The following is a 22,595-nucleotide window of genomic DNA, read 5'->3' as shown; positions in this document are numbered from 1 at the left end:
TTGACAGTTGGTAGCGGAGATAACGGCCATATTCTCTTGTATGCCTCAGATGTATGTCGTGTTAGCGGAAGCTTGGAATAAACATTTACTTCAATCAACTCTTGTGTCTTGAGTTACTACAACTCTTGATTGGCGACGAGGACCACAAGCTCCCGCATCGAACCCACGAAGATAGTAGAAAAGAAAATGGTTTACCCGGCTCGAAGGCAAGAAATGGGAGGCGAAGTTGAAGAAAGTTGACCGCGTTCCTATGCGCCATCACCCTGCATGTTAGATCGGCTCTGCTGACGATCGGCGCTGATCCTCCCTTCTCTTCGACTCAGCCCGAAGTGAGACGCTGAAGTTGTGATTGCGCAGACTCAAGTAAGTCACGCGTGAAGACGCCTACCTCATTAGCTGCCCGGCCCGGCTGCTGCCTTTCATCGCTTCTTAAAGGGGAGGTAACCCGGTTGGGTGTGAGCTCACTTCTGTGGGAAGGACATTTTAAAAGCGTTTTTGCTGCACAAAACTAGTGTAGTATCTAAGAGAAAGTATCGCTGGGCCCCACACATTTTATCTGCGGAAATAAAAGTAAAAGCACGACATACTGAACTTGTTTATTAGGGAAAGGAAATATAAAGGGAAATAACACCCGATGATTTGATCTTTCTCTACATGACAAAGGATATTGACACTGTCAGGCCCTGGAACAATCGATTGTGTTCATCCAGCTTATCATGAACCACTTTTGTTCTATCTGACTGTAATATATATATATCTGCTGTTTGACAACAAAGGAAACTGCTGTGGCATACATTTTACAACGTGCTTTCTTCACAAAATAGGTAATGATGCAGTCAATTCACCCTCCGCCTCCTTTCTTAGATACCCCAGGGGAACCACCTGTGCCATGGAGAAAATGGTTTGATGCATTCGAGAATTATTTGGGTGCCATTGGAGCGCACAGGTTTAGAGCAGAAAGAAAACGATTTTTACTCCTTCACTCATTGGGGTTTGAGGGTAGAGAAACACTCAAACACTTACCCGAAGTGGTTGAGGTAGGTGGTGAAGAAACTGATGAGTATCAAAACACAGTTAATAAACTGAAGACAAGGTACGACAAGCAACCCAGTGTTGTAGTTTTAAGGCATAAGTTCTTCAAGAGAGCACAAAAAACAGAGGAAGATGTTGACACGTACATTACTGCTTTGAGAAAAATGGTAGCAGAATGTGAATTTGAGAATTTTAGTGAGCAACTTGTGCGTGATCAATTCATCAGTAAATGCCTGGACAAATCCATCAGACAAAAGTTGTTGTCCTTAGAAAATCCGTCTTTAGATGAATCAATCCGCATAGCTAAAAGCATTGAGACATCTCAATCCTCTATCAGAGAACTTGAAAGTAAAAATGCTGAAGTGGTGACCCCTGTTCGTTTTAAAAATGTAGTGAAGAAAAAAGAATTTCAACAGAACAATTTTTTCAAGAGGACAGATATCTGCTTCAGGTGCGGTTATCCTTCACACAATAGAAGTGGAAGGCCATGTCCTGCAAGGAATGCTACATGTCGTAAATGTGGAAAGTTGGGGCATTTTGACAAAGTGTGCCAGACAAACAAGAAAAATCCCAACCAAGTGGCATGTATTAAAGACTCGAGTGACAGTGACAGCGAAGACGCCCTCTGTGAACTTAAAGACATGGTTCTAGTGGTGAGTGAAAGAGATATAATAACTGGTGATCCTAATGACTGTGTTGACCCGTATGCTATCATAGGTATTGGAGATAAAAGTCTGAGACTTTTAATAGATTCAGGCGCAAGGATCACACTTATCAGTGAATCTTTATTCCGAGAGAAATGGGGAAAAAGACCTCTGGAACCTCCTGATCGAGAACCAGTATCCTACAATGGGAAGAGCATTGAACTCCTAGGGTATTTTGAAGATGTCCTGGTGTTCAAAAACAGGCACATATATGGGAAAATTTATGTGGCCGTCGATGGATTAGACATCCTGGGATGGTTCCATCAAGGTTTGTTCAGTATGATGCTATGTCCTGGAGCAAAAGAACAAGTTTTGGTTATTCGCGACCAAACACATGTGGAAGAGCTTCTCAATAAATTTCCCAAAGTGTTTTCTGGTGAGCTAGGGAAGATCAAGGGGTTCAAGCACAAGATAAAGATAAAGAGTGATGCTGTGCCTGTCAAGCACAAAATAAGGAGTATACCTTTCAGCATCCGCAACGATTTGGAAAAGGAACTCTTGTCTATGCAAAAAAGAGGTGTAATTGAACCAATTGAATCGTCGGATTGGTCTTCGGCATTAGTGGTAGCAAGAAAGAAGAACAATGATCTCAGAATATGCATTGACCTGCGCAGCCTGAACAAAGTGATCTGGGTGGACTCGCACCCATTACCGAACATCACAGAAATGCTAGGTGTAGTTGCAGGAGCTAAGGTTTTCACTAAACTTGACTTGGCCTCTGCATACCACCAGATTGAGCTTGACAAAGATTCTCGCCACTTCACTGCGTTTAACACTCCATCTGGATTATTTCAGTTCTGCCGTATGCCATTTGGCCTGGCGTCGGCAGCCTCTGTTTTTCAGAGAGTCATGGTCAATCTACTCAAAGGAATCAAAAATGTTGCCATATTTCAAGATGATGTCCTGATATATGCTAAGGATCAACAGGAACATGACATTGTTTTGTCCAAAATTTTGTCCATTTTCCAAGAACACGGAGTTGTTCTTAAAAGAGATAAGTGTGTTTTCTCCAAAGACAGTGTGGAATATCTGGGCCACACTATTTCAAGTCAAGGCGTCACACCTAAGCCGAGCTTAGTTCAAGCCATAGTTGATGCATCTGCCCCAAAAGACAAAGCAGGAGTTAAATCGCTTTTAGGACTCACAGAATTCTATTCTCGTTTTATCCAAGACTATGCCACCAATATTCGCCCCATTTCTAGATTGCTACAAGATAAAAGTGAATTTGTGTGGGATGAAGAATGCAAATTGGCGTTTGAATGGATCAAAGATAAGTTGTGCACCGTCAGTGCCTTGAAGCCCTTTGTTCAGGAAGTGCCTTGCACTTTGACTGTTGATGCCAGCAACTATGGGTTGGGCGCTGTTTTGACACAACATGTTGGTCCTAATGAACATACTGTAGGGTTTGCTTCCAGAGTACTTAGAGAGGCAGAAACACATTACTCTGTGATTGAAAAGGAGCTCCTAGCATGTTGGTGGGGCATTGAAAAGTTCAAAAACTATCTGTGGGGGCGCAAATTCACACTCCAAACGGACCATAAACCACTAGTGTCTATTCTGGGTAACACTAAAGGCCGCAGTGCTACTCCCCGCATTGCACGCCTAGCTTCCAAGTTATTACAGTACAATTTTGATGTTGTCCATATTGCTGGAGGGAAAAATGTGAGAGCAGACGCTTTGTCACGCCTACCTCCCTCCTCGAACATAACCATGCAAAGTAATGATGATTGCTGTTGTGATGATAATGAAGATTGTATTATTGCCAGTGTTGAATTGTTACATGTATGCTCAGTAGGACAAGAAAGTTGGAGGGAAGCGCTAGAATGTGATCAAGTTTTAAAGGAAGTGAAGAAGTACATTATCCAAGGGTGGCCGAGAGAAAGGAACGTGGGTGTGGACTTACAACCCTATGTGAAAGTGAATGATGAACTCACCATCGAAGATGGTTTAGTTTTCAGAATTGAGAAACTGGTACCCCCCGAGAAAATTAGAACCACGCTGTTAGCCAAGGCCCATGAAGGACACCTAGGAGCCACACTCACTAAACGTAGAGTAAGAGAGTACTTCTGGTGGCCCCAGATGGATAAAGATATTGATGCAATGGTGCAAGAATGCACAGTTTGTTCATCCTGTGACAAAAGCTTTCGTACATCCAGTCCACCACTCACGCCCATACCTCTTCCAGGTGCCCCGTGGGAGAAACTTGGTATAGATGTGTTAGGACCCTTCCATAGCTTACCCCATCAATGCAAATTTGCCATCGTTATGATGGACTACTATACCAAGTGGCCAGAAGCAAAGTTTGTGCCCAAAGTTGACTCCAAAGAGATCATTGACTTCATGAAAGAAACTTTCATGAGAGAAGGGTTTCCCCTTTCCATTATATCCGACAACGGGGTGCAGTTTGTATCCACTGAGGTGGAAGAATTCCTTAAAGAATCTGCCATCACACACTATAGAAGTTCCCTTTACCATCCCCAAACCAATGGGCTGGTGGAAAGACTCAACAGAGTCATTGGCGATTGCGTTAAATGGGCTATTGCACACCACAAATCTGTTCCCCAGAGTGTGAGGGCCATGCTATGGTTCAACAGGACCACCCCGCATTCATCTACGGGAGTGTCTCCCTTTGAACTTCTTAGGGGGAGGAAACCTTGCACTGAATTTAGACCAGCATGGATGTCCAAATGGTTTAAATCTCATTCTTCTCCTCAAGATATTGATGAACAGGTCAGAAAGAAGAATGAAAAAGTCCAATCCAAACAGAAAGAATATTTTGATGAAAGAAAACATGTTAAAAGCAGAGCATTTGTTGTGGGGGACTGTGTAAGGATAAAGAAACAAGGATTTGTACAAAAAGGTGAAACCAAGTTTGGTGATATCGTGGTGGTTGACAAGGTCTGTGGTAGTGCTGTTCGTGTCAATGGACAGCACTGGTGGAACGTCAACAAGGTGGTAAAAGTTAAAAATGCCGAGAACAATTTGTTGAACTCAAATGATGCAAAAAATGTTTCAAGTGACAATTCGTCATGTGACTTAAGTGTTCAGTCTTCCTCTCCTCAATCCTCTTTGGTGAGAAGAAGCACCAGAACCATCAGAGTTCCTATTAGGTTCCGTCGTTGATTTTCTCATCTCTCTCTGAACTTACCTTTTGTTTTCTTCTCCTCTTCCTTTTCTTCCTCTCTGTTTGTTTAAGGAAAGGAGATATGTAGTGAGCCAGCCTGCCTCGCGCTGTGTACACAGTGAGCGCGAGGCACTGGTCTCGTGCTGCCCGCTGACGTAGTGATGGCTTGACAGTTGGTAGCGGAGATAACGGCCATATTCTCTTGTATGCCTCAGATGTATGTCGTGTTAGCGGAAGCTTGGAATAAACATTTACTTCAATCAACTCTTGTGTCTTGAGTTACTACACAATTCCTACGCAACTACTAACCATAACACGGGGGCGTGGTTTGGGCGCCGACTGGGATGGCGGCGTGCGCCCGGAGCTCCGTCTCGGATCCAGTTTTTCTCCTGATATCCCTCGCTGCTACGCCGGCGAAGAGCCCGGGAAACTTGCCCTCGGAGCTGGTAACACCGGGGCGAGCTTTGAAACGAAAGCGGATGCACCAGGGCAGGGCGGAGAGACAATACGGTCCTTGCCGGAGATCGCGACACAGACCCTAAAATGGCGACGGCTCCGGATGGTGGCGGAGGAACTGCGGACCACGGAGCGTCCCGGCGGAGCTGAAGTGTGCGCCGCTCTCCTGGAGAAACAGAAGAGCGGCGGCCTGCAGACACGGTGGGGGCTGGAGAAATCAGTGGCTGCCAGTCGGCGGGCGACCGAGAGGCCCTTCCCCCCACCACTGTTCTCGGCTGCTTTCATGGAGCGGGCTGCCCCGTGAAGAGGGGCGGAGACGGTGGGGCCAGCGCTGGGAAGCAGTACGGGACTGCAGACACGGGCGCTCCTGGAGAAGGGGAGTGAACGCATGGAGGAGTAGACTCCCGGAACGACGGCTGGTCGTTCACTCAGCAGGGGGGCCCCGAGAAACATCCGGCGGACAGGAAGAGCTGGCAGTGATAGTAGGTGGCAAGATGCCGGCCACTGGAGACCCGGAGGTGTGACTTTTGTGCTGGCGCAGGGCTGAATCGCTGTAACACGGCCACCCACACTCTGAGTGGTCGAACGCGGGAGACGCCGATGAGCCTCGTGCCGAGCGGCTGTGGCCCCTGAGGGACCTGAGCCACAGATATGGACTGGGTGCACCGCGGAGGCGGAGAGATGGCAGACTCATTCCCCCCTCAGGCTTGACGCCCGCGTGTGGGACAGAGGGCCGAATTGCATGGGCTCTGCAGCGGGCACTGGAGCGGAGGGAATCTAGTCCTGGGTTTGGTTGAGGTGAAACCCCGCGGACTACCGAGGGGAGGTTGACCCCCGAGTGGAATGAGTAGAAGTCGGCCATTTTGAACACCCGAGGGATCTTCCAGCCACCGGGCGACTTCTGACCGAAAGGGGACAGTTACTACCCGGGGCGTACGCAGTCCTGGAACATAGGAAGGCCCACCCTAGGGAGTCGAGGCTAGGTCTGTGCAGGCTACCCCTGGGTGTGGTTGCGAAGCCAGAGTGCTATCCAAGATGGCTGATGTCGGTAGAACGGCGGCGGCAGGGCTAACTCAGGGTCATGCGGACCAGCCGAGCATGGCGGACGCGCTCCAGGAAAGCCCAGATGCGACGGCACAGGAACGCAGACTGAATGCACGCCTCGACAATATATTGGAGGCGATCACAGCGACCAAGGAGGCACTGCATCAGGACATTGCGCAGGTGGCTACGGGACTGGGCTTCTTGAGGGCGGATCATGCCAAACTATCGGATAGGGTGAAAGACAACAAACTGCTTCTCCAGGAGCTCAAACCGGCGATGGTCACTGCGGAGCATAAACTATCAGACATCCTGACCCGACTGACGACGCTGGAGAGACGAGCGGAGGATTCCGGAAGTCGCAACCGCAGGAACAACGTGAGGGTAGTGGGCCTGCCGGAAAAAATCGAGGGGGACGATGCAGTGGCATATATGGAGCACTGGTTCAGATCCACCGTTGCTCCTGAAGGCTTATCTCCGTTCTTTTCAATTGAGCTGGCACATAGGGTCCCTTCTCGTCCGCCCATGCAGGGTCGATCCCCCAGACCGATGGTAGCTAGGCTCCTGCATTTCAAAGACCGAGACTTATTGATACAAAGAGCGAGAGCAGCGTGCCCCTTCCAGGTGGACAATAGTTCGGTCACACTCTTCCCGGACTATACTCAGGAAGTTCAACGGAGCAGAGCGACTTTCCTAGCGGTCAAGAAGGAACTGAGAGAGGAGGGAATACAATACTCGCTACTCTTTCCAGCTAGACTGAGAGTGATCCTAGACGGTGCTACCCAATTTTTCCAAACCCCTGATGAAGCTTGGTCATGACAGACAGAACTGTACAGAGCAGGGACTGACCGTCAGCACAAAGGTGGTAGGGAGAAAAAAGGACCAGTTCAGATCCGAAAATCTCAACGGATCCGCAAACGCGATAGGCTCAAAAGGGCGATGAGAGAAGAACTGCTGGCGGCAGAAAGGAGGGGTGCACTGGATGCGACGGCGACTATCACGGGGTCGCAGCGTGGAGAGGTGGGGGAGGATTCGGAATCGGAGAGCGGGGGACGGAAATCGGGAGGAGAACTCTCTGAAGCTGACAGCTCTGCGGGGCCGACGGTCACACCACAGACGGCGGATGGACTGTTCAATGAATAAAATGTGGACATGGAGCTGGCCCAGCACTGGTGCACACGTATGCTGATGGCCGGCGTTTGGCAGGTACTCTGTTGACACATTCATATGGGATCACGGGCCTGGGGTGAGGGTTGACCTGCCCCGGGTCGGTACTGGAACACCCCCTACTGCCCTTACGGCCTCCTGTGGTGACTACCACAGGATAGTAGAATGTGTGTGATGTTACAGGTTTGGATGGGGGCTGAAGCAGTGCTATTAGGTCCTGTCCTGGGGAGTGGGGTTGGGGAAGTTTGTTGGGGTGTTTTGGGGGGTGGGTATCGCTGCAAGGATGTGGGGGGTAAACTGACGTTGCGGAAGGGGAGGAGGGACATCAGAGATGGGGTCGTTACCTGATTTGAAGTGCCTCACATGGAATGTTCGCGGACTCAGAACTATGTCGAAGAGATTCAAAGTGCATGCCTATTTGGTGAGGAGGGGAGTTCAAATTGCTATGTTGCAGGAAACTCATTTCACCAAGCAAGAGTGTGATGCATTACAAAAAAGGTGGCGTGGCCAGGTGTTTGGTACCTCTTATTCAGCGTTTGCAAGGGGGGTACTGATATGGATTAGGGCGGGGACCCGATTCCAGCTTACGAATCAATTGGTGGACCCTGGGGGTCGGTTTGTGGCGGTAGAGGGGAGGCTGTATGGCTGTGAGGTGGTCCTGTGTAATGTATATGCCCCCAATGCTGATCAGGCCCGATTTTTTGACGTCCTTACGGGATCGCTAGCCCACTTTCTGGCGGGCCCCATTATACTAGGAGGGGACTTTAACTCTATCACAGATGTAGCGTGGGATAGATCACATCCGCCACTGGCCGACTCCCCGGTGCGGAAACTGTCAGAGCGTAGACGGGAATGGCAGGAAGGGTGGAGTTTGCTGGATGTGTGGAGAACACAACATCCTACTGTTAGGGATTATTCCTTCCACTCGGCACTGCACGATCTGCATGTCAGAATAGATTCCATACTGTGTAGCGCCCCCATAGCAGCTATGGTGACACACACCGAATACCTTGCTAGAACCATCTCGGATCATAATCCCTTGCTGATGGCGGTGAGATGGCATCGGGTGAGGTCTGCGATCCCGACATGGAGGCTACGGCCGGACACTCTGGAAGACTCTGTGTTTGGGGAAAGGATCAATCAGGAAATAGAGCTTTATTTCGGTGAGAATGGGGGCTCAACCGACACGAGATCGATTGAATGGGACGCAATGAAAGTGGTGGTGAGGGGTGTATGCATGGGCAGCTTCTCGAACGTACGGACAACGGTTCTAGCAGATCTGGAGAAGGCGGAATGTGCGCTGAGAGAGATTGAGAGGTGTAGACCTGAGCGGCCAGATCTGAAGGATCGACTGTTGGAAGCGAAAGAGGTGGTGGCGAGAGAAACGGAGAGATTGCGATGCTATGACTATAAGTTATACCTCACAAAAGTCCACGCGGAGAGGGATAAGGTGGGCACGCTGCTAGCGAAACTTGCTAGTCAGGACCCAAGACATAGCACGATTTTGAGCATCAGAACCGATACGGGGCAGGTGGTCCATTCCCCGACGGCCATATTGCAGCGGTTTCAGGCGTATTATACGGGCCTCTACGATACTCAGTTGAAGGCGGGGCCCTCTGAAATAAGAGACTACTTAAGCACGGTGCAGCTTCCGGTGCTAGATGAGGGGTCGGCGAAGGATTTGGGCGGCCCAATCTCCTTGATGGAGATCCGAGGGGCTATTAAGCAGATGGCCAGGAATAAGACACCTGGGGTGGATGGCCTGCCGATTGAGTTTTATGCGAAGTATGTTGAGGTACTGGCACCCAGATTGTTAGCAGTGTACACGGAGGCGGCGACTCTGGGATGCCTCCCCGCCTCCATGAGGGAGGCGCTGGTGGTACCGCTCCTGAAACCGGGTAGGGACTCATTGGAGGTGACATCGTACAGACCCCTCTCTATGCTGACGGTGGACTACAAGATCTTGAGCCGTATATTGGCCACCAGACTGCAACCGCATATGACCATGCTGGTCCACGAGGACCAAGCAGGGTTCATACCTACTAGACACACAGCCATTAACACCCGCAAACTGATCCGTATACTGCAGGGTGCCTTGAGTTCGGACTATGCATCAGCGGTCTTATCGGTGGACATTGAGAAGGCCTTTGATAGCCTCGAGTGGTGTTACCTGGATGGGGTACTGGAGAAGTTCGGACTGGGTGGAGGGTTTGGACGATGGACGAAAGTCCTTTACTCTTCTGCCACCGCTAGGGTGCGACTGGGGTCACTTATATCACCCGCTTATCCGGTACGCAGAGGGACCAGGCAGGGGTGCTCCCTATCTCCCCTTCTGTTCGCTCTCGCGATGGAACCACTGGCGGCGAAGGCCAGGTTGGGGGATTCCTTTAACGGGATCCACCATGGAGGGACCACTCATTACATCTCGTTGTATGCGGACGACCTATTGCTGTATCTGGAGGATATGGGAGGGGCACTAGATGGGGCTATGAGGCTGCTCTCCTCCTTCAGCGGTTTCTTGGGACTAAAGGTAAACTGGGCTAAGACCTGTGTTTTCCCGATGCGAGCGGATATCCAGCGCCCTCCTCTTGCAGTGGACGTGATCTGGGCGGATAGGTGCTTTACGTACCTAGGAGTCAGGATCTATCACGATGCGACGAGCCTCTTAGAAGGCAATATAGGACGGTGTATCAGGGGATTGCGTGGCTGCGTGTCCTTCTGGGCTTCTCTCCCCCTGTCTGTGCAGGGTAGAGTGGCATTGTTAAAAATGGTGGCTCTCCCTCGACTGCTGTATTACTTCAGAACGTTGCCTGTCTGGATCCCCCAAAGGGTCTTTCGGGACCTGAGGTCGATGATTATTGAGTTCATCTGGGGACATGGCAGACGTAGGGTGGCACTGCATACCATGACTAGACCCAAACTCGAAGGCGGGATGGCAGTGCCGGATTTCGAACTATACTACCTAGCAGCTCAGCTCCAGGTTCTGACACAGAATGTTGCTAGAGAATTTAGAGGCCCAGATCGGACCCGTGGGACAGGTATTCAGAGACATGTCCTCTTCTATATAGTTATGCAGCAAAGACTGGCGTTACACAAACTCACCTTAGAGGAAAAAACCCTCAGGTTGTGCTGGAATAGGAGCTTGAACAGTGCAAGGGCAAAGCGACCCTATGCCCCGGAGATACCTATTGGGATGCTGACTGCGCTACCACACGGGGGAGACTGGTCGCCTCTGCTAGAATGGGAGGAGTTGGGCCTGCACGTCATAGGTGATCTGTTTGTGGAGGGTGTAATGGCCCCTTTTGCGGTGTTGCAGGAACAGTTTGGCCTCCCGGATGAGAGTTATCTACTACATGCGGCGGTCTCTGCAGCGATGCAAAAACACTGGATGGTGGGACTGACGGAGCCGGATACGACCATGGCCTGCCAGTATGTGGTAATGGCCGCGGGTACGATCAAGGCGGTAACCTGCCTCCAATCGCGGATGCTGACCGAGGGGCTGGAACCGCTCACGGCACTGAAGGCCAGATGGGAGGACAGTATTGGCAAGCCCATTCCGGATGCGGATTGGGACCACATCATAACACGAACATGGAAGGGTAGTAGGAATGCTAGGTTCCAACAGGTTCATTTTTTCCTTTTGCATAGAGCTTACCTGACCCCGGGGAAGCTCAGCCGGCACTTTCACGTGCAGGATGCGGCATGCCCGAGGTGCTCGGCACCAGGGGTTGAACTGGATCATATGATGTGGGACTGTCCAAAGCTGGGTACGTACTGGCCTGAGGTAGGTGCCCTTCTGAACGTGGTCACGGATAGGGAGGTGGAATTTGACATGGCGGCGTGCCTGTTACTCTGGTTTCCTCACACGGCGAAGACGAAAGTAACAAGCAAATTCATTGATCTGGGGCTCATGCTGGCTCAGAGAGAGGTTACATGGCGCTGGAAAACCAAGGAAGGCCCTGCGGTGAGGAGGTGGACGAATGAGCTGTTGAAATGGTCAAGGTGCGAGAGTGTACTGAGGATGCGGCAGGCCACCAGACTGGGGAATGAGAGGGGCCTGGAGACGGCTAGGGCTTGGGAGACGATAGTGCAGGCTTTGTGTGATTATATGTCAGGAGATGTGGAGGAGGGATTGTCTGGGACGGAGGTTCCATGAGACCAGAGGCGCGCGCACCCGAGCACTATTGAGGGCACTCCATTCTGTTTGACACCTATACTCACACCCCGCATCGGCAGCAGTTAGAGGGAGGGGGGGGAAATAGGGGAGTTCTTTTGACCACCCTGGTAGGGCTAGGGATGCATGTAGCGTTGGGAGGGGGACATTGCACATCAACATCACAGTGTTTTAGCGGAGTCCTGACCCACAGATCCAGTGGATACAGGGGTTACCCACATAGTTGGTACGGTTCTTCCAGGGGGGGGTCCGGGGGGGTGGGGGGAGTTGTTGAAGGGACACAAAAAAGCAGATGCACTATTGTGTTGTTAACCGGAAACCCCTCTATAACACATGGGGAAACCTGATATTGGACTTTGAACTGACGCCGCCCAGCCTCCGGGATGTGGGCTGATGGGCTGTGTACAACCCTGCACCTGTATGGTACCTTATGTGGAGGTGGGGAAGATGGTTGTTATATCCAGGTGTTTGTCCATAATTCTGCAATAAAAAATGTTTAAAAAAAAAAAAACTACTAACCATAACACTCCAACAAGTGTGATAATTCAGACTATTCTAGGCCCCCAACACTACAAGAATGGCTTGGGCGGCAGGAATTAATTGCTTTTAGCGTACATTGAATTAATAAACAGCTGTTGTTCTTCTCATCTCTAAATTACACAGACAATGCCATCCTTATGGCAGACTGCCATAAGGGCCGGTGTTCACAATTAAGTGCTGGTGCCGAGCACCAGAAACCACTGGCCCAAATTAACCCCATCCGCGCTAAGCGTTTTACCGCTGTGCGCTAAAGATTCGCAATTACCGCATTACACGACGAGCTCAGCTCGTCATGAGCGTACGACAGGTGTACCTCATGACGAGCTGAGCTCGTCATGAGCGTGGAAGGGGTTAAGCACTGGCCTATTGTGTCTCAAAGTGCTAAGAATAGACTTCCACAGACACAAGGAAGGCTCCACTGCTTTTCTGGCATAAAAAGGTCTGATCAGGCCCTGGTCAGAACATTGGCTTGCCCTGAGTTGCAAGCACCTGGTCCTGGGCGCCATTTTGCAGCCCACCATGTCACAAAGTACCTGGAATGAGGTCCCAGAGGCACTCTGAAGTGTCCCCCCCACTTAGCTAGCCTAAAAATGCTCTAATCTGATGCGGAGTCGGAGCTCCTGCTGGCCTTGGGATGGAAGCCTCCATTCCTGGGCTCCCTTCTCTGGCATGCTGTGTTACAAACATTTTGGGAAGGGGTCCCGCAGCAACTGGAAGGGGCTTGGCCGCATTATGAAGCTCCGACTATGCCTGGAGTCAGAGCTTTGATTTGTCCTGGGGTGGAAACGTCTGATCCTGGGCTCTGGCTTTATTCTCCATCCACTCTGGGCCACTGTGTCATTAAATACCCGGGACAAGGTCCCACAGGCTAAGGCAGGGCTTTTCTACCTGGCTTGCTTAAGAAACACTGACCAAGCCCTGGAACAGAGCTTTGGCTAGCCTGGGTGTTCAACCCACAGCCCTGGGCTCCAATCTCCGGTCTGCCTTTTCGCAAAATGTCCAGGACAAGGTCCCACAGGCACTTGGAGGGTTCCCCTGCCTGGCAGGATTAAGAAGCTCTGACCAGGCTCGGTTCAGAGTGCCAGCTGGCCCTGGGGTGGAAGCCCTTTACCCTGGGCTCAATTCTCCAGCTATCTCTGTATCACAAAGTGGTAGGACAGGATCCTGAAGGAGCAGGATCCTAATGTACCCCATGTATGACAAGGGTGGTAGACTGCACATATTTCCAGAGGAATTCTCAGTAAGTGCTGATTATAAATTCACATTAATGAAGTCCCTGCCCTTTGTATACACCTCCATTGCTACTACAGATTAGATGGTTTAGTGGGGTCCTTGGATCAGCCCAATGGGGGTCAGTATGAGTTCTTGTATAGTGCAGATCAGGTATGGTGATCACGTGGAGCCAAGAATTGCCTCTGTCATTGGAAAACTGTGTGCCGGTTTCCCTCTGCTGCTGCTGGCGGGAGTCGAGGGGGACAAGGCAGAGGGGATGTCTCCACGTGCAGTGCGGTGCATGGGCGTCCCCCATCTCACACCGCTGAGTGCGAGGATGGGGGCGCCGCTCCGTACACGTCCAAAGGATTAACAAATGGCGTGAGAGGGTGCCAGCAAAGGTGCTGAGATATAGGCAGTTAGCCTGAGGCAGGGCCTCATGTTGAGGGGCTTCCAATCACTGACATTTGCATGGCCGCTTTGGTTGGTGGCTGCCATTTGCCTGGGCACTCTGGTCAGTGGTCACTTGAGCCTTCTGGTTGGTGTTTGGACAGGGCCATCTGGTCGGTGGCTGGCCTGGGCAATCTGGCCAGAGGGCTGGCAGACCGGATGACCGCAGTGCCATCCAGCACGGCTAATCTACAAACTTATGCCCCCCCCTTAGGTCCACTAGCTCCACTTTGTAGGGGCTTAATACTTGCTGAAGATGACTTCTTGCTGAGCCCAAAGTGTATAATGGGAGGTGGGGGGCTTAAACAACCTTGGCGAACGAGGGTTGAGATCCAGGAAGGCAGATATCACCCCTGGGCATCCAGGGCCAAATGACTGGGTTTGCAGTAGGCAGCCAGGGAAAGTGTATGATCTTCCCTACTCAGGACAGGGTAACGTTGGAATGGGGAGGTGTCTAGGGCTCCTCTGGGTTCAACCAGCTCCAAGAATCACCAGAGACAGGAGAGGTGAAGCCAGCTCTCATGCTTTAGGGGAATTGGTCCCACAGGCACCAGCCACAGGGGCCTTCCCTTCCTAGGTCAGGGTGGCGTCATACCAGGGAGGAGTCTGGGCGTCCACCAGTCCACCCAGTTCCAAAAATCAAACAGATATGTAATAACGAACATTAGAAACACGATAAACCATACATTATACTTTTTGCTGATTCGAATACCACATGGGAACTATAAAACACAGCAAATACAGAATTTTTTAGCCCTGAAGTAGTCCCAAGCGGGACGAAACGAGTTGGCAAGCAATTTTGTCCAGTGTGCATCTGTATTTTAAAGAATTAAGTTTATGGAATAAAAAAGACAACGTTTTTTCTACAATCAAAAATACGACCGTCTGGCTTTTTCATTTGGGAAGCTGTCTGTTTATACTTTGTTCTGTTCTTATAATATGGTGTACAATTGCCCTCATAAATAGTTTACTTGTGTTTTTCAAGTGCAGGGTCATCTGTGTTTCTTAAACAGTGAGAAGCTGTCTCCTGATCCTCAAATTCAAAAACAACAGTTGATCGACAGAATGCAGAACAATGTCATACATTCACCCTAGTACAGAGATCTGGGCCTAAATCCATCGTGTTTTTGCACTCCACACCACCCCAGTTCAGACATGGCCATATGCAAATCAGCCTTGACCCTGTGCCTCATGGGAACAGTCCAGCACAAACTGTTGGGGCTCCAGCCATGTGGCAGTGCCACCTAGAAAACACAGAGTGGTATCCGACCAGGCAGGAGTCTTAAGTTCCTCTGCGCCAGCTGACCAGTTCCAAGAATCAACCAGTGAGAGGCAGGTGAAGCCATGGCTTTCACGTGGGGATGCCTGGTCCCATAGGACCGGGTCTCCAGCCACCCGGCAATGCCACCTAGCCTGACAGGTTCACGGTGGGGTTGGAGCAGGATATGAGGCTCCTTTGGGCGGAAGTTCCACTATTCTGCAGTGAGAGGCGGGTGAAGTTCCGCAGGTCAAGGCTGTAACTATGTGGAGGAGCCTGCCTGGGGTAGGGTTGTATCCAACCCCCAAGGGTTTGCCAAACTTCAAGGCATACATTAGTTAGCTTGTCATCTTCTTAATATCATTTTAGTCTCACTTGAAGGCCAGTCCAGCCAATGGATAAGTCTGGGTGAGCCCATGAGCCACGCCACCAGCCAGTAGACCTAATTTAAATTTCCTGTACCCCTGCTTTTGACTTCTGGCCTGAGCCCAAACTGCCTGCCTGTAGGAAATCCACCTTCTGTGCATAGTCACCCCATATTTCTGGCTTTTGCTGGATCTTACATATTTGCTGATTGTAGAACTATGTGCACTTTACCAGTGCAAGTTAGTGGTGAAGTGCCCGTGCTCCTCCTTTTAACATGATGAGTTTAGTATACTCCTAATTGGTATAGTCAACTTACCTATAAGTCCCTAGTATATTGTACAAGGTGTAACGAAGACCTGGAAATTAAATGCCGCTGGTAATCAGCAGCATCTGTTGTGCCGTCCGCTACTGTGGTAGTGCAAACATGGTTTCGGGCCTACCCTGTGTAGCCTGACATGTAAAGACAGCAATTCAACAAGTCAGAATAAAGCTTTTTGAAAGGTCAAAACCTCCCTTTTAAATATTAATAAGTCACCCCATGTATGCCTTGTAGTCCACAAGGCAGAATACATGGTATTTAAAATTAGGACATGTAGAAATTTTATATTAACTTGTCCTTCCAGTGACTAACACCAAAAGGCTGTTTTTCACTCTTGCAGGCCTAGCTGTCCTATGTAAACAACACAGAGTAGAGAATAAAATCCTAATACTATATCTCAGGAATGGCAATAGATACAACATAATTAAACAACAATTTAATAATTACTAAAAATCAAATTCAATTGTGAAGTTGGATTTTTAATACATATTAGGAAAAAGTTACTTTTAGAGAGATATGTTTTCCTTCCTGAAGTTCCTGGATGCTAATTTACATTTAAACTTCTCTCCACCAGGGATTGCCCCCTTTTCAATCAGCATTTTCCCATGTCCCACATGGGGTGCCACAGGGTTCAGCTATTAGCCCCATCCTCTTCAACTTATATTTAAGACCTCTGGTATCACTTATCAAAGCTTATAAAATCAAGATAATAAACTACGCTGATGATACTCAGATGGTCCTTTCTTTTGAGGGAGATGAATCAACACCTCTGGAGGTATTCCATAACTGCCTACGGGACACGTCACGGTGGCTAAAAAACAACTCGCTGCAGTTTAATGCCGGGAAGACGGAGGTGCTTTTTAGCGCTGGTAACAAGATCCCCCGTCCGCTTCCTGATAATTTCTGGCCTCCGGAGACAGCGACTAAAATGCGGCCAGTGGACTCAGTCCGTAACCTAGGGGTTATGCTTGACCAGAAGCTTAGTATGGAAACACATGTAAAGAAAACGACCGCCTGTTGTTTTGCTATCCTGCGGTCTCTGCGGAAGATTCTCCCACTCCTACCTTTCCAGGCACGCGCACAAGTGGTAAGATGCACGATCCTTAGCAGGTTGGACTATTGTAATGCCCTACTGCTGGAGTCCCCTGGCTTTTTGCTGGATAGACTCCAAAGATTGCAATCAGCGGCAGCCAGATTGGTTTTGGGGCTTCCTAGGAGAGCACATGGGCCAGCTGCTTTGGCAAAACTGCACTGGCTCCCTTTGAAACAGAGGATCCAATTTAAAGCTTTATGCCTCGTCTTCAAGGCCCTCTATGGATTAGGCCCTCTTCCCTTACAAGAGAAATTTGCTTGGTATATACCAACTAGACTGCTTCGCTCTTCAGCGGCGAGGCTGGTGAGGGTGCCCAGATTCAGAAAGGTCAGATCAGGGGGTAGATCTTTTGAGGTGGCCGCGGCCAAGCTTTGGAATCTACTCCCGGGGGAGATAAGGCAAACCAAGGAGCTTCTCCCCTTTAGGAAAAAGGTCAAAACCTGGCTGTTTCCTAAACAACTCTAACTTGTGCACTCCATTCTGCTCCTCCAATCACGGTCCGCCCCCCTTTTGAGCCTCCAGCGCCAGGATGCCTGCAAGGTGACAGTGCGCTTTATAAGTCACATGAATAAATAAATAAATAAATAATGAAGTTGAGCTTGATTTTAAGTTTGTAGAGCACAACAATTGCTAAAGGAAGAGCTTCTGATTGCTGAAACCATGACCAAAACACAAAGACCAGAGAGAGATAATGGCAATGTAAAAGAGAATCCTACTACAGATTTTGTTTGAAATGCAGGTTTTTAAGACTTTAAAGAAAGAGCAGGCAATCAGATGTGGCACGAAGTGAGGGAGTTAAGTTGTTCCATAATTTTGCCCCAACCACTGCGACAGAACTGCTGCCTTGCCTAACAGCAAAACACACAAGAAGCTTGTTTCCGGTCCAGGGAAGGCATGGCTTGGCAGTTCGGGCTGGACTGTTCCCATGAGGCACAGGGTCAGACTGATTTGCATATGGCCATGTCGGAACTGGGGTGGCAGAGTGGGCTAAAGAACGGTGATGGATTAAACCCAGATCTGTTGACTGGGTGTGAGTGTTTGATTGGTTCAGATGCTCCGTCCATCACCACCCCCTTTTGTACCAGCCTTGCCTAACAGGCTGAAACCTGAATGGTTGTATAGTAAGGGAGTTAGCTGGTCTCAAAGACCTGGCTGGAACATCGAAGGAAAAGAGATTCTGAAGATTATAAGAACCTGATTTAAATACAGCTCTCTGAATGTGTGATAGAATCTTAAACTGAATCCTATTGACTATCGGTAGCCAGTGGAGTACTTTCGGTCTGGGAGATACGGAGCAGTACCAAGGGATATTAAGCAGTAACCTCATTGCTGAATTTTATACTCACTGAAGTCTGCCAGTATGCATTTTAGGTAGCCCTATGTATGGAGAATTTGAGTAATCTAACCTAGAGATTATTAGAGCTTGGAATACAGTTTTCCTAGCTGTAAATGGCAGGAATGTTAGGATTTTACCAAGGGTTTTTAACATACCAAAACAAATTGATGATACCGTTTGTTTATTATGGTTAAATGAGAGTTGTGTATCTACTTTGAGCCCAAGATTGTGAACAACCTCCACAGGGGAGGGGGTGAGATAGGTTTGCCAAGATAAGAAGCTCGGTCTTAACTGAATTCAGTGTAAGGTGTTTCTCACTGATCCAAGAGGCTAGTGATAAAAGACATTGCTTAAGTCTTTGTTTTGTAAAGCCCTCGTCTTTGGCCAGAGATATAATCAGTTGCGTATTGTCTGCATTGGACAGAACGATGAAACCAAAGCCTTAGATACGTTTTACCAGAGGGGGTCAAATAAATATTAACTTTGGTACACATTGGACATTGACATTAACGAGTACCATATGGTCTGGATCTCAGTTGTAAAAATGGAAATTGTGTACATACATGTTTTCATATAATGCATTGGACTTTTAAGGTACTATTAATAATTTGTGTTTTATGTTGCTGTTTTGTCTTCATTTCTCTGGCCACGTATTGCATTGGCAGCCAATTGATTGTTTTTTAAAACATGTTTAGTTTGTTTTTTATGTCATCTTGGTACATACGTATTTGTGATCATTTGTTGCAGTACAGTCTATCGTATTGTATGATGAATGTTATAGAGTCTCTAGCCTAATAAGTGTCTAATAATGATGTGCAATATAGCTTCTCATGGAGCTTTTTGACCTTTATGAACCATATAATGTCTTCTGGGTCATGATGCTTCAAAAGTCATGTTTAATGAGAGTTTACAGACACTAGGTTTTATATTTATGTGCTGTCTTATGTTGTAAATATAACTGTACGTATTGTATCCTTGTAAAGAGAAGTTTTTAGACTGATATTTTGTTTGTGTATGTTTGCAGCCCTGAGGAAGCCTGTAACCAGGAGAAATGTGTTGGCTGTACTTATCTATATCTGGTGAGGAAGTAATTGATTAACCCCTTCCATGCTCATGACGAGCTCATCTCGTCATGGCATATACCTCTCTGGTGCTCAAGACGAGCTGAGCTCGTCATGACCACACCCGTTTTCATTGCTGTCCAGCACAGCAGGGGAAACTCTCAAGTAACGATGAGGTTAAAGAATCACAGAATCAACCCAACATTTTGTTTGAACTCAATTCCTCTTGATGATCTATGTACCACTTTTGATATCCTGATTTGTGGCCTCTCAATTGTGTTTCAATGTATTTAATTATTGGCCAATTGGTAGTTGGCCGTCAAAGTTTGCTAACAGTTGCTTTAATCATAAACAATAAGAACATTTCTGGTAGTGTGACATATGGGTCCCCCAGCTGCCAATACTTGTTCAAGTCTCCTACTGTGTGTAGCAGCTACATTACAAGCCTCAAAGGAGTCCTAGATTAAATTGAGCTTTTCAGTAAAACTGCATGCCAGTGCGTCGCATCTAGCTTGCAAATAGTTAATCTTTGAAATAACCACTTCTGGATGAGTCATAGATTTAACTATATTAACCCCTTTGCCGCGGCCGCGATTTCTCGGCAGTGCGGCACTTCCGCAAAATGAGCGGGGCCGCGTCGGCCCTTGGCCGACGGCAGCACTAGCGAGGTAGTGCTCCCGTCGGCCGACGGCAGCACACAAGGGGTTAAATGTAGTCTTGGAAGAGTGCTTCGTGGTCTCAATCCTAGTTTCATAAAGTGCACATTTAGCTGATTTGATCTCCTTATGATAGAGCTCTATACTAGCCATATATACTTCTTCTGAATTACTTAGTGCAGAGTGCCCTTTCTTTCAACCTGACGACATTGGCACTTTAAGGGAAATAGACTAGGATTGGACCAGGGAGTGGGATGATTTCTCATGAATCCTTTACTGATTTTAAAAGGGGCCAAGGTATCTAGGGCCAAAGTAATAAAATCTCGAAAATGTGTCCAAACGATAGCTAGAGGCCCGACAATGATGGGCGGTTAGTTGCCAGAAGCTAATTAAATTCACAGTCTTTAATCCAGTGCCAGGGGCATTTGTGAGAGATTACATTATCTTTGTTTTCCCTACTATGTAGTGTGAAGGAAAAAGGGGCAGGCAGGTGATCTGACCAAGTGGTTGTGGAACTTCTCAAATAAGATTTTCTGAATTAGTGAATTTTAAATCTAATATATTGTCAGTCGAATGAATGACATGAGTAACTAACTCTGTGAGGACAACTCCTCTAGAAAGTGGTAAGTCAGACCATCCGAACAAAAGTCTATGTGGTAATTGAAGTCCCCCAAGATTGTAAAGTTTGGTGCTCTGGTTAAATAGGGGGTTAGCAAGTCCATTCCATCTTCAGGAGAAGATGCATCAAAGCCAGGTGTACTGTATATTAATTTGCTCAATAAAGTAAAGTTTTGTGTTAAGGTTAAAGGAAGAATCAGGCTTTTATTATTTTTAAGGGTAGTAACGGTGACCATAGAGCAAGTCAAAGTTTGCTTAGAAATGATGGTGACTCCACAGCCATTAGCATCCTGCCATTTATGACGTAAAATAGAGAAATTATCAACAAGAGCCCCCTTAACCTTTTCGATGCGTCGGATGGCCCCCGGCCATCTGACGTCGCAGTGGGCGTGTGTGTCGGACGGCTGTCCGAACTGCGCATGTGTAATTTATTTCAGCACCGGGGCGGAGTGTCCGCCTCAGCGAAGCGGTTAATATCTGCTTAAGAGCAAGGCTTTAGCTATGTTTCCATAAGGAAAATGGTGTCTGAATTCAAATCTGAAATGAAATCATAAATATTGAGTTCCTGTTTCAGCAAAGAACGAGCACTTTTTAAATACATTTGATAAATCTGCTCCTTTGGCACTTTAGTTTGAGGTCGAATGAGGGCGAAGAGGTAGATAGAAGGTGAAGGATCATTACAAATAATATGACAAGATGAGCAAGTGGATTGAATATTGTTAATATTCTTCATTACAGGCATTTTTCACTTGTCCCACTGTGGGGATGCACAGTAGTGCCATTTTTAAAGCTTGTCCTGGCAGTGGGCATTGTAGAGCCCTCCCCAGCCCAGGTTCTCACCAATGACTACGCCACACACAGAGCATAGTATAATACATCTTTATTCTTCTGCATTTAACCAGTTCTACAGAGTTTATGAGGAGCCAAAAGGGTTCAGTCATTACAATCTCACATGACACTAGATCTTCCCCTTTGTTAAATACAAAATAACACATTTTGCAAATATAACGCATAATTAGAGCTTTTCAAAGAGTCTTCGTGGCGCTTTGATCACACATCCGACGGTGTCTTCGGAAACTGGGGGCAGGCAGTGGAAATGTCCATAACAAGAGTTGGTGACGTAGAACTAGCAGCAGTCAGGGGTTCTTCACTTGTCCTTGCAGAATCAGTCTCTACAATGACATCAGTGCCTGATGAGCGATGACCCACATGTTTGAAATGCGCGCAGTCTTGTGTAATGTACTTTCCAGGATGTTGGATAGTCACCATGTGTCATTTGCTCGTCACAACTTGAAATGGTTCAGCATCAAAGAGGGCATCAGACTTTCATTTTCTGTGCTGACGAATAAGCACTTTATCTCCTATAGTGAACGTGACATATTTTGCATGCTGCATAGGCTTTCATTTTCTTCTTGCGATCCAAGTCTTTCATGTATGTTTCTTCCTCAGTGTTTGCTCTTCTGTTGATCCATTGTGGTAACTGGTTGTCGTGGCTCACCCAAACATCATGGTTGCAGGGCTTTCACCTTTGGGCGACTGAGGGGCTGAACAGTAAGCTCAAGGAGTGGAATTTAAGACAGCCTTATGGTTGAGCTTTTCTAGTAAAGCACTCTGGCTAGTTTCTTTAGAGTACTCATGAAGCATTTGACAAGGCTATTGGCCTGTGGCCAAAGAGGTGTGTTCTTCTGATGCTTCACATTAAGATGACTGAGAAAGTCTCTGAATTCTCTACTGTTGAAAGATGGGCTGTTTTCAGAATTTTACGATCGCAGGAACACCCCAGGTGATGAAGATGTGTTCTAATCTCTCAATGACACGTTCTTGAGTGATAGATGAGAGATCTTCGATCAATGGAAAATGGGAGTATTCATCAACGATCACGATCAGGTGATGTCCATTGTGAAACGGATGGAAGAAATTAATGGTAATGCTTTCCCATACATGTGTTGGCAAATCTGACATGTTTATGGGGTGTTGAGTGGTTTTTG

This window comes from Lissotriton helveticus, chromosome 1_1 (genome assembly GCF_964261635.1).
Source record: "Lissotriton helveticus chromosome 1_1, aLisHel1.1, whole genome shotgun sequence".
Classification (NCBI taxonomy): Eukaryota; Metazoa; Chordata; class Amphibia; order Caudata; family Salamandridae; genus Lissotriton; species Lissotriton helveticus.
Note: the sequence above shows the minus strand (reverse complement) of the source record.